This window comes from Ascaphus truei, chromosome 4 (assembly GCF_040206685.1).
Source record: "Ascaphus truei isolate aAscTru1 chromosome 4, aAscTru1.hap1, whole genome shotgun sequence".
NCBI lineage: Eukaryota > Metazoa > Chordata > Amphibia > Anura > Ascaphidae > Ascaphus > Ascaphus truei.
The window spans coordinates 101014168-101027154 of NC_134486.1; positions in this window are offsets into that span (position 1 = coordinate 101014168).

A 12987-nucleotide genomic window follows, 5' to 3' on the forward strand; every position below is an offset into this window, starting at 1 on the left:
TCAATTAATATGCAGCAATATAAACAATAATAGATATACTGTATTACATACTGTAGTTATATATATATACCGAAATAACTATAAAATTAGATAGATCTACACAATATATAGTTCTATAATTATGCAGCAATATAAACAATAATAGATATACTGTATTATATAGTTATATAAATATACTTACGCGTTAGTTACCGTTGGTGTCCTCGTGCGTTGTTAGGTTTTTCCGTGTGCTTGATAGCTCACGGTGGTTGATGGCACAACGAGGCCAGACGCAGCTAACTAGCGTTGGATATCTGCAATTCGTTGTCCGCTCGTGTACATCTCCTTAATTCTCATGCTGAGATCCTTTGAAATCTTTTTAACAGGCATTGCTGCGAGTAGAAAGAAATACAAACACAAGAATGTATATTCGATGTTTAGTCGATGTGTATTCAATGTGCAGTGAATCCACAAAATGGATGGTGTATTTATACGTAATGACTCACATTAGAGTACGCCCACTTTCAACACCTGTACCTCGTCGCCATGCATAAAAGGTTACACACTTTGCATAGCCTCCCACTCGATGATCTGTATCTGAACTTGCCCTTGTCCAGACACTGCATTGTGCCATCTGCTTCCATGGATCATCCCCGATTCTACGGACACAAAAACCACTCGCCTCTGCCATGCCTATCACACAGAAAAAGCAAAATGTGGCAGCCGTTTCCAAGCCAAGGCCAAAGCGACAGGCTAAGGCTAATAAAGAAAACCTTCTGCTGACCCCAAAGGCTAAGGGTTTTAATACACGTAAGCCTTATTATGTCAAGAAGAAATTCGGTAATGTACACTCAAGGCAAAACAAATGGCAGCCAACCCATCGAACCCGCAGGCCACTTCCTCGATTACGCTTCGACGACTCTGCCGCTGCTCTCCTAGAAATCTACAGCCCATCTTCTCCACTACTCGTCAACGACACTGCCGCTGCTCTCCCGGAAACCCACAGCCCATCTTCTCCACTGCTCTTCGACAACGCTGCGCTGGTGTCCCTGAAATCCATGGGTCACTTTCTCCATTACGCTTAGACGACTCTGCCGCTTCTCGTCCGGAAATCCACAGGTCGTTTTCTCCATCCCTCTTCGACGACACTGCCGCTTATCTCCCGGAAATCCACAGGTCACCTCCTCCATCCTTCTTCGACTACGCTGCCGCTTCTCTCCAGGGAATCCCAATCTCATCCTCCATAGCACCCATCCACCCAGATGTCCACAGCACACCATGCACAAGAACCAGCTCGTTAGATCGCATGCTGAATGGGTTGTGTGGATATCCCCGGGAACTCTACTATGCTGGTAAAGATAGATCTGCTTTTAGAGACCATGCTAAATATGGATCAACGGATGGAGAAGATGAATCAACGGATGGAGAAGATAGATCGACAGATGGAGAAGATAGAGACTGACATAGCGGGGATACATAATTTGCTCGGTGTTCATGCCCCTGTATCCCCGACGCCGGAGCAGGAGGGTGGCATGGATGTGATGAATGGGACCTTCGACCACCTTCCAACACCAAGCACACCCCTCCACCAGAAGAATTTGTGTACATGTATGCCGTTGAGGAGGAGGATAACATGACAACCCCGTCAAGACCACGCCAGGAGACAACACGGCGACCAAGACAGGAGGAAAGCTTCCTCACAGACAACCTACCCTCGCCCGCCGCCACAAGCACACCCGCTCCCAGAAGCACAACCGCTCCCAGAACCCAACCGACATACGCTTGCCCGACATCATCCTGCGCGAGCTGCCACCGGCACTCAGGGAGAAGTATAGGGTGATGAGTGCTGGTTTACCCCAGAAGTATGGCATGTTAATTTTTAAGCACCACGTGTCCTACTTGGTGTACTGCGGGTGGGCCAAAAATGTCAACTACAAAGGAAATCGCGAAAAAAGGGCGCTTCCTGAAAATTTAAGAAAGACTATTGTGGAGGAATTGCGGAGCTATTTTTCAATTTCAGATCCTTTAATGAAAATCGTTCGAGACTCCATTAATGGCATTTTGCGCCATACAAGGCCTCGGCTCTGGAAGGACAATCTGGTGGGGATCGAATTTGCGTGACTGTTCAACTGTTGTTTATTTTTTGTAAATGTTTTTGTAAATGTTTTTGTAAATGTTTTGACTTTCTGTACTTTAATAAAGGAGATGTTGCGTTTTTTAAATTTTATGAATAAAGAATTTTTTTAATAACATCATACTGTTGTGCTGTACATGTTTTGACTTTCTGTACTTTAATAAAGGAGATGTTGCGTGTTTTAACTTGTATTAATAAAGAAATGTTTTTACTTACTGTACACAAGACCTGCACAATTCCAGTCCCCTAGGGCCGCAAACAGGCCCGGTTTTCAAGGTTATTCTTAAAACCGGGCCTGTTTGCGGCCCTCGAGTACTGGAGTTGTGCAGGCCTGACTGACTGTTCTGTACACCATCCTACTGTAAATGTTTTGACTTTCTGTACATAAATGTTTTCACTAGCAGTAAACCATACACCTGTTAATGTTTTGAATTGCTGTACATTTAAAATGTTTTTAAATTGTATTTGTAAATAAATGTTTTTGTACTTAATCCACCAATAGAAGAAAATGTTGATTTGTTTTAAATTGTTCCATTGTCTCCTTTTATACTGTAACAAAATACAGTGTTTCTAGAACATACTGTACAGTACAGTCCAGGCATGCTGTATACTGTAGGCATGCTCAATACTGTACATCACAAGAGTATTAAAACAATACATGCTGTACGGGTATAGAATACACATATGTACTGGAATACATGTAGAATAAATGCATACTTTTTATTTTTTGGGTTTATTATACAGTATATATAAAAAAAAAGTATTGTATACGGTCTGAAAACAACAGCATACTGTTTCAGGTTTTCTATGAAGCTCTCAGTTACAGTATTCTATCCTAATCAATAACAACGGCCACTAAACTGTAGACTCCGGTACGTGTTTTTTTTAATCAGATTCAGCAATGTGCAGGCATTGTTACACAAAGCGATATTATCCATCGAAATCCCTCCATTTGCCGTTTTCCGCATGAAATGACAAAGTTTTCTTTTCTGAGGAAAAACAAAAGTAAAAGTTTTACTGTAATGGTCAGTCAGTCCCCTAAAGAAGTTCCCACAGTCAGTCCCACCAATAATTTTCTCGGGGGGCGTCTCCTGTTCACATGCGCATGTGCCTACTGTCGATGTGATGACACGCATATGCGTTTCAAGAAGGTTCCAATGCGCATGCGCCAAGCTTTACACCAATTGTTCAGTATATACTGTAGAAGCTGCTCAGTCAATGATATTGCTTACAGGAGAATCGCTTGACTGTGCATAGATATTGATATTTCAAAAACAGAATAAAATACGGCAATATTACTCACCATAGACTTTGCCAATCAGCTGGTGCAGAGCCACTGCCAGTCCCGTTTTCTTGATTATACACGTAGTTGACAGGTGACAGCGGGACTACTACACCTGTAGTCAGCTGATGAGGCTGGAAATCGCTTAGGTATATGCAAGCTTGCTGGAATCTGTACGCGAAATCTGGCTCAGGCTGCAGGTATCCGGGCGGGGACAGACAGCAAGGGTTGTCACTGACGGTCGGACCGTTATTGGAAGCCGGTGCTGGTGCTGGCGCATTGCTTGCCTGCGACAAACGTTTCTTAGTTGGTTTTAACATGACCTTTTGCCTTTTGAAGTCTCCATGATCATAGATACGGGAAAAATCCGGTGATACACATCAATACCCTCCAATAACATCGGGATCAATACGAAAAAAACATGGATCGATACATAACTTTTTCCTTATTGCACGCTTCCACACATGAGCATGTGGTGAAAATTTGTAAAAGTCATAGTTTTCGATACAATACTGATAAATTTGACCAACTATTGCCATCTTATCATCTGTTGCATTGATCGCGGCCCATATTAAATAAGCGTACGTTCTGTCGGGTTTTTGGAACACGGACTGCAGTTGTGCACTCATCTCGGAACTCTCAGGAGAATAGAACAACAGAAACTGCGCATTTAGTTTTAATATGAAAAGCCTAAATTGATACATTATTGTAACTTCTTCAGTCCCAAGGCCAATTTACAATGGGCCACTGTGGTATTCTTTTAAACACCTGCAAGTCGACACATTACTGAAGCGCATGCGCATTACAATTCATGAATATCTGCCATCTGGCGGATACACGAAGAATTGCAACCAATTAAATCCGAAACATTATCAATAAACACATCAACCGCGGTTTTGAATGCAACATGAATGCGGTATGAATGCGGTCAGAATGCGGCATGAACATGGTGAAGTGCGCTGAAGTGCATGGCATTCGAAAAAATCCCCGAAAAAATTCGGAGATGTTGGAGAATAAAAGGGGCCGCGGCTGTATGTATTTGTTTTCTATATATATTGTGACAAAAGATCTTTGAGGCCAGTGTTACTTTTGTCTGGGACTCGTTATAACATGGTCTTTCCAGGTAATATAGAGCATGGGTACGAAACAGAAGTGGGGGGGGGCGGGGTGTGTGGCAGTTATAGAGGTCCCGCACTCTCCCCCCGAGCATTTAAATGAAATGCCAGGGGACCGAGCAAGGCCTCTATAAGACACTTCCCTTCCCTTCCAGTTACGTGTTCTCAAATGACGCTGCAGGGTCACGTGATGTCACGTTACCATGGCAATGTCTTATATCACATGACCCCACGTGTCATTTGACACTGGGGCTGAGCAGGTGGGGGGAGAGGTGCCGAGAGCAGGCAGGGGTGTAGACGGGAAAAAGTTTGCGCACCCCTGATATAGAGGACACATAGCAAAATACTCGATTCCTGAGGCTTCTGCCTGCTTTATTTGTCCACGGAGTGGGACTGCTACACAGCAAACACTATATACAGTAGGCTGTCCCTTTAAGGCAAAAAACAAAACCATAAAAGTAAAGCCTACTCACTTTAGGGAGACGAACTACACAATCATGGCCCTAATTGTCAGCTGTGTAAGAGATAGGATGCCAGCGGGTGCCCTTTGCCTTTAGTGATGGTCCATGGACCATCTTCAGTGATAGCTGACCTGACACTGTATCTGGCAGAAGACTGCCGTGTAACTGTTACTGCAGAGTGTAGTAATAAACCTGTTCCTGTTTTGCAATATACCTCCTGCCTTGTCCGTGACCTTAGTGGTGGGAGAGGTAATAAGTTCTTCCGTGGGAGATCACCTTGAGATTCTGGAGCCTACGGCAGATGGAGGCGCTGCACTGCTAAGGAGATATGTGGGGTATGAACCCCAGAAGCCTGTTCCTTTGTCCCCACTATCATCGGCGGATGACTCAGCTCTCCTGTTGCCAGCAGGTATATGCACCACACACCCTGTAATTGCCCCTATCTGCGATTGGGTGGGGGAAATACTGTTACATATATATATATAAATATATATATATTTCTGAAACCGTCGTATGTGTCTCCCCTGTCTGTATGTGTCTCCCTGTCCCTAGCGGCAATCGCATTGGCCCTTGGGCCCATCACTCCGCCTCAGGCCAATGAGATTGGTCCCTTGGCCTGCCCGCCCCCGTACACCTCTCATTGGCCTGAGGCGGAGTGACGGGCCAAAGGTACACACACACACACACACACACACACACACACACACCCTCTGTCCTCCCCCCCCCATCACGTGCGCCGCCCTGCACCAGCTCCCGGACGGAGGGGAAGTGCAGCGCGGCCCTCCTACCCCAGCCGCCAATGCTCCTTTACTTCCCCGGCGCTACCTCCCCGGCGCTCCCTTACCTCCCCGGCGCTACCTCCCCAGCGCTCCCTTACCTCGCCGGCGCTACCTCCCCGGCGCTCCCTTACCTCCCCGGCCGCTGGGGGGCCAAGAAGCCTCCCCGGATCTGCGCCAGTCCCACTCTCCACCACCTCTCACTCCCGTCGTGTGTGTGTGTGGAGAGGGACATTTTCCTCCTGCCAACAATTTGTACCTCATTTTCACCCCTACCCCTGCCCTTCACCCCCCCTACCCCTGCCCTTCACCCCCCCTACCCCTGCCCTTCACCCCCCAACCCTGCCCTTCACCCCCCCTACCCCTGCCCTTCACCCCCCCTGCCCTTCACCCCTACCCCTGCCCTTCACCCCCCTTACCCCTGTCCTTCAACCCCCCTACCCCTGCCCTCCACTCCCTCCCCCACGCCTGCCCTTCACCCCCCCTACCCCTGCCCTTCACCCCCACCCTTCACCCCCCCTACCCCTGCCCTTCACCCCCCTGCCCTTCACCCCTACCCCTGCCCTTCACCCCCCCCATACCCCTGTCCTTCAACCCCCCTACCCCTGCCCTCCACCCCCCCCCATGCCTGCCCTTCACCCCTACCCCTGCCCTTCACATCTCTCATTGGCTGGTGTGCTCTAACAGTGTCTCACACACACCCCTGTGCCCCCTCACCGCAAACTCCCCGCCCCCCCTCACTGCAAACTCCCCGCCCCCCCTCACCGCAAACTCCCCGCCTCCCCTCACCACAAACTCCCCGCCTCCCCTCACCGCAAACCCCCCCTCACCGCAAACCCCAGCCTCCCCTCACCGCAAACCCCCCGCCGTACCGCAAAACCCAGCCTCCCCTCACCGCAACACCCCCGCCCCCCCTCACCACAACCCCCCCGCCACCCCTCACCGAAAACCTCAGACTCCCCAGCGCCAAGCCTCCTCCACCTCACCTCTCGACACGCCGCCAGCAAAACTCCCGCCGCCTCTCACACGCTGCCGCCTGCCCACTCGGCTCTTCTCATCGGGGCCCCATATTACCGCCGGGAGCACCAGCAAGCAGTTAAACCCCACTGAGGCCGAGCCAGGAGCACCGGGTGGCGCAAGGAGGTAACCTCCCCCCCACACACACAACCCCCCCGCGGCCGGGAGCCCCAGGTGGCGCAAGGAGGTAAACCCCCCTCACACCCCTTCCCCGCGGCCGAGCCGGGAGCACCGGGTGGCGCAAGGAGGTAACCCCCCCCCCCACACAACCCCCCCATGGCCGGGAGCACCGGGTGGCGCAAGAAGGTAACCTCCCCCCCCCACAACCCTCCCCTGCGGCCGGGAGCAACGGCTGGCGCAAGGAGGTACACACACCTTGACTAACGCACACACCTGAGACACACATACTGACTGATGCACACACACACTGACTGACTGCCACGCGCACACACACACCTCCTTACTGACGCACACACACACAGAGTGACTGACGTGCACACACACACACCGACTGCCTGCCACACGCACGCACACCCCATACTGACGCACGCACACACCCCATTACTGACGCACACACTCCCTGACTGACGCATGCACACACCCCTGACTGATGCACGCACACACACCCTGACTGACGCACGCACACACACCCTGACTGACGCACGCACACACACCCTGACTGACGCACGCACACACACCCTGACTGACGCACGCACTCACACCCTGACTGACGCACGCACACACACCCTGACTGACGCATGCACACACACACACACACACACTGACTGACACACACACACTGACTGACGCGCACACACACACTGACTGACACACACACACTGACTGACGCACACACACACACACAGACTAAGTGACGCACGCACACACACACACACTGACTGCCGCACACACACACACTGACTGGTGCACACACACATACAGACACACACACTGACACACACACGGACACACACACACACGGACACACACTGACACACACAGTGACACACACACACACACACTGACTGGTGCACACACACACACAGACACACACACTGACACACACACGGACACACGGACACACACTGACACACACAGTGACACACACACACTGACTGACACACACACTGACTGACTGACGCGCGCACACACCCACACACCCACACACCCACACACACTGACTGACGCGCACACGCACGCACACACACACACACACAGTAACTGACTGACGCACGCACACACACACTGACTGACTGCCGCACGCACGCACACACTGACTGATGCGCACGCACACACTGACTGACGCGCACACGCACGCACACACTGACTGAGGCACACACACATGCACACACTGACTGTGTGTGTGTGCGTCAGTCAGTCTGTGTGTGTGTGTTTGTGTTTCTGCGTCAGACTCACTGACACGTGCGCACACACACACACACACACACACACACACACACACACACACACACACACACACACACACACACACTGACTGACTGACGCACACACGACTGACACACACACACTGCATGAAGCTGTAAAGGGGGACAAACAGAGCTGTAAAGGAGGGAGGGGGGGGGGTCTCTCAGCTAGTATATATATATATATATATATGATAAAAAATCACTGGCACTCCAATAGAAATTCAATAATGAATAGGTGCATGTCCCATATAAATAATAAAAGTATACATTACCGCATAGCAGCAAAAAGGGAGACAGCACTCAGGTGAATGAAAATAAATGTATTAAATACAGCACATAACTCCAACGTTTCGATCCCACAGGGGGATCTTCCTCAGGGTGGCACCACCCTGAGGAAGATCCCCCTGTGGGATCGAAACGTTGGAGTTATGTGCTGTATTTAATACATTTATTTTCATTCACCTGAGTGCTGTCTCCCTTTTTGCTGCTATGCGGTAATGTATACTTTTATATATATATATATATATATATATATATATATATATATATATATATATATAAAAACAGTAGAAAATACAGCACCAAAATGGGATAAATGGATATATATCACAATAGATGTTTAGAGGGAAAATGAGAGAGGAAAGGAATGTGTTAATAACAAGGTGGATATATTCACAAAGGCTAGGTATGTGAGCCTGAAAGATGCAAACAACACAAGACAAACAGACAGACAGACAAGGGAAAGGCGAACAAGGGAAAGAGGAGGTGGAAGGAGGGAATACAGAAACGTAAGAAGAAACAAAAAATGCCAAGCAGCAAAAAATGCCAAAAAATGAGAATAAAAATGCTAGAAACGCCGAACAGCTATCAACAGGAGCAACCACCTTCCTCAATTCACTATAAAACAAAAAAGGACAGTGCGGCCTCCATAGCGTAAATTGGTACAATATTTGAATAAAAATTTGATAAAATTAGGCCACTCACAAAAGTAGATAGAACATGCACATAGGATCTGTACAAAGTACAAGGTTCATCTGGGAGTGACTGGTATTCCACAGATGGAGAGCTGAAACCTCGTGTTGAGCGGTGTGTGCTGTGTATCCACTTCCAGATCTAGGGTACACTTCAGAGATGTGCATCCACATAGTAGTCCCCCAGCACAATCGCTATACCTCTCGTGGTTCCACAGCTCCTGTCCGTATAGTGCTGTTTGCTTCTCCCATACTCCTTGGTGAACAGTCCTATTGCGTAACGCTACGCGTTTCAGCGCAACAGTATTGGCAACTTCATCAGGGGTATATTGTATATATAGTCCTCCAAGCACTAAAATTGTTAATGAAATATACTTTCCATTACTTTCGGACATCTGCCAGAAAGAGGCTTTACTCATTCTCATTGTGATAGTGCTGAATGAGATGTACCAGGCAATGAACAGTGGTGTCCATTGACCACTTATGTTCTTCTCACAGTGCTTCTTTAGGTCTCTGCATAGAAAATAATGCCAATCAATCCTCACTTAGAAATAGACCAATGCAGAAGGGCAATTTTTTTAGACTCGATATAATACTTAATTTTACAGACAACTGTAAAATAACTTTCAGATTTTTAAAACTACACCGCTGCCTTTCATCAAGAACTACTTTAATCATATGCAGTGATGTTGCTGAATTTTTATGCAATTGTGTTGTCATGCTGTGAAGCCATTGCGTCTTGCCGTCCTTATGTTGACGTCAATGACTACCTCAGAGATTGGAGAAATTCAGTACAAATTGTGATTATTGTTGTATTTCCTCTCACTAATACTGATGAAGGTCCTTAAGGAAAAAAATGGTTCTTTACAATAATGATGTTATTTATTATTGATTTAGAACTTCATGTGCCCTAAGCATGTTCATTTTATGAACTGATTTTGATAAGTCCGGTGTGCTATTATCTTTTGATTTTGATATGGAGCAGGAGGCATGTTTGTTTTTGAACCTAGTGCTAAATAATTCCTAAGTCACTTGTATTCATATACTGTATTGTATTGTATTGTATGTCTTTATTTATATAGTGCCATTAATGTACATAGCGCTTCACAGTAGTAATACATGTGGTAATCGAATAAATAACAGATAATATAAATAATAGATCATGGGAATAAGTGCTTTAGACAAACATAACATTAAGGAAGAGGAGTCCCTGCCCCGAGGAGCTTACAATCTAATTGGTAGGTAGGGAGAACGTACAGAGACAGTAGGAGGGAGTTCTGGTAAGTGCGTCTGCAGGGGGCCAAGCTTTATGTATCATGTGTTCAGAATGTTCACAGTGCTATTCGTATGCTTCTTTAAGCAAGTGTGTCTTAAGGTGGGTCTTAAAGGTGGATAGAGAGGGTGCTAGTCGGGTACTGAGGGGAAGGGCATTCCAGAGGTGTGGGGCAGTCAGTGAGAGAGGTTTAAGGCGGGAGAGGGCTCTAGATAAAAAGGAGGTAGAAAGAAGACATCCTTGAGCAGAACGCAAGAGTTGGGGTGGTGCATAGCGAGAAATTAGGGCTCAGATGTAAGGAGGGGCAGAAGAGTGTAAAGCTTTAAAAGTGAGGAGAAGAATGGAGTGTGAGATGCGGGATTTGATTGGAAGCCAGGAGAGGGATTTCAGGAGGGGAGATGCTGAGACAGATCTAGGAAAGAGTAGAGTGATTCTGGCAGCAGCATTTAGGATAGATTGTAGGGGAGACAGGTGAGAGGCAGGAAGGCTGGACAGCAGGAGGTTACAGTAATCAAGACGGGAGAGAATGAGGGCCTGAGTCAGAGTTTTAGCAGTCGAGCAACAGAGGAAAGGGCGTATCTTTGTTATATTGCGGAGGAAAAAGCGACAAGTTTTAGAAATGTTTTGAATGTGAGGGGCGAATGTGAGAGAGGAGTCGAGTGTGACCCCTAGGCAGCGTGCTTGGGCTACTGGGTGAATGATCGTAGTTCCAACAGTAATGTGGAAGGAGGTAGTAGGGCCAGGTTTGGGAGGAAGTATGAGGAGCTCTGTTTTAGCCATGTTGAGTTTAAGGCGACGGAGGGCCATCCAGGATGATATAGCGGAGAGACATTCAGAAACTTTGGTCTGTATAGCAGGTGTAAGGTCGGGTGTTGAAAAGTATATTTGTGTGTCGTCAGCATAGAGGTGATATTTAAACCCAAAACATGTTATTAGGTCACCGAGAGAGAGTGTGTACAGAGAAAAGAGAAGAGGTCCCAGAACAGAGCCCTGGGGTACCCCCACAGAGAGATCAATAGAGGAGGAGGAGGTGTTAGCAGAAGAGACACTGAAAGTACGATGGGAGAGGTAGGATGAGATCCAGGATAGAGCTTTGTTCCGAATACCAAGAGTATGGAGAATGTGAAGAAGAGGGTGATCCACAGTATCAAATGCTGCAGAGAGGTCGAGTAATATGAGCAGAGTATAATGACCTCTGTCTTTGACAGCATGGAGGTCGTCAGTTATTTTAGTGAGGGCTGTTTCCGTGGAGTGAGCAGTGCGGAAGCCAGATTGTAGAGGGTCTAGGAGAGAATAGGTGTTGAGAAAATGGAGCAAGCGAGAGAATACAAGACGTTCAAGGAGTTTAGAGGCAAAAGGCAGGAGGGAGACAGGTCGATAGTTAGAAAGACAAGTAGGGTCAAGCTTGCTGTTTTTGAGTAATGGTATGACTGTTGCATGTTTGAAGGAGGATGGAAAGGTTCCAGAGCAGAGGGAGGAGTTAAAAATGTGTGTGAGCGTAGGGATTATAGTAGGAGCAAGAGGTTTTAGGAGATGGGAGGGAATGGGGTCAAGAGGGCAAGTGGTAGAGGGAGAAGTGGCGATCAACAGCGACACATCCTCCTCTGAGACAGTGGAAAAAGAGTCAAGGAAGGCAGGAGGAGAGTTAGGAAGAGGTGTAGGATGTGAAGAAGAAACAGAGGGGATGTTCTGACGTATGGATTCCACCTTTTCCTTAAAATAGTCAGCAAAGTCCTGAGCGGAGATGGAGGAAGGAGAGGCAGCTGAGGGTGGTTTGAGTAGAGTATCAAAGACAGAGAACAGTCGGCGTGGGTTAGACTTGTGCATGTTGATTAGTGAAGAAAAGTAGGCTTGTTTAGCTTGCGAGAGGGCAGAGTTGAAACAGGATAGCATAAATTTGTAGTGAAGGAAGTCTGCGAGAGTGTGAGACTTCCTCCAGAGGCGTTCAGAGGAACGAGTGGAGGAATGCAGCATGCGTGTGTGGGAATTTAGCCAGGGTCTAGGGTTAGAAGGGCGAGTGCGGCAGAGGGAAAGTGGGGCATGTAGATCAAGAGAGGAGGACAAGACAGAGTTGTAGTTCCTGACCAGGTTGTCGGGGTCTGTAGCAGAGCTGAGAGAGGAGAGGGAGGAGCATAAAGTGGACTCAAAGTCAGGTAAGTGAATAGAGCGCAGGTTTCTGCAGAACCGGGGTGTAGATGGAGGTGGAGAAGGGGAGAAGCGAGATAGAGAAAATGAGATGAGATGATGGTCAGAGAGAGGAAAAGGGGAAATTGAGAAATCGGAGAGAGAGAAGTTCTTAGTGAAAACCAGGTCTAAGTAGTGGCCATCCTTGTGGGTGCTGGCTGCAGTCCACTGTTGAAGGCCAAAAGAAGAGGTTAGAGAAAGAAAGCGGGAAGCTCAAGGGAGAGAGGGGTCATCAATGTGGCAATTGAAGTCCCCAAGGAAAAGAACAGGGGAGTCTGAGGAGAGGAAGAAAGAGAGCCAGGATTCAAAGTGAGAGATAAAGGCAGAAGGGGGATGAGTAGAGGTAGGTGGGCGATAGATGACCGCCA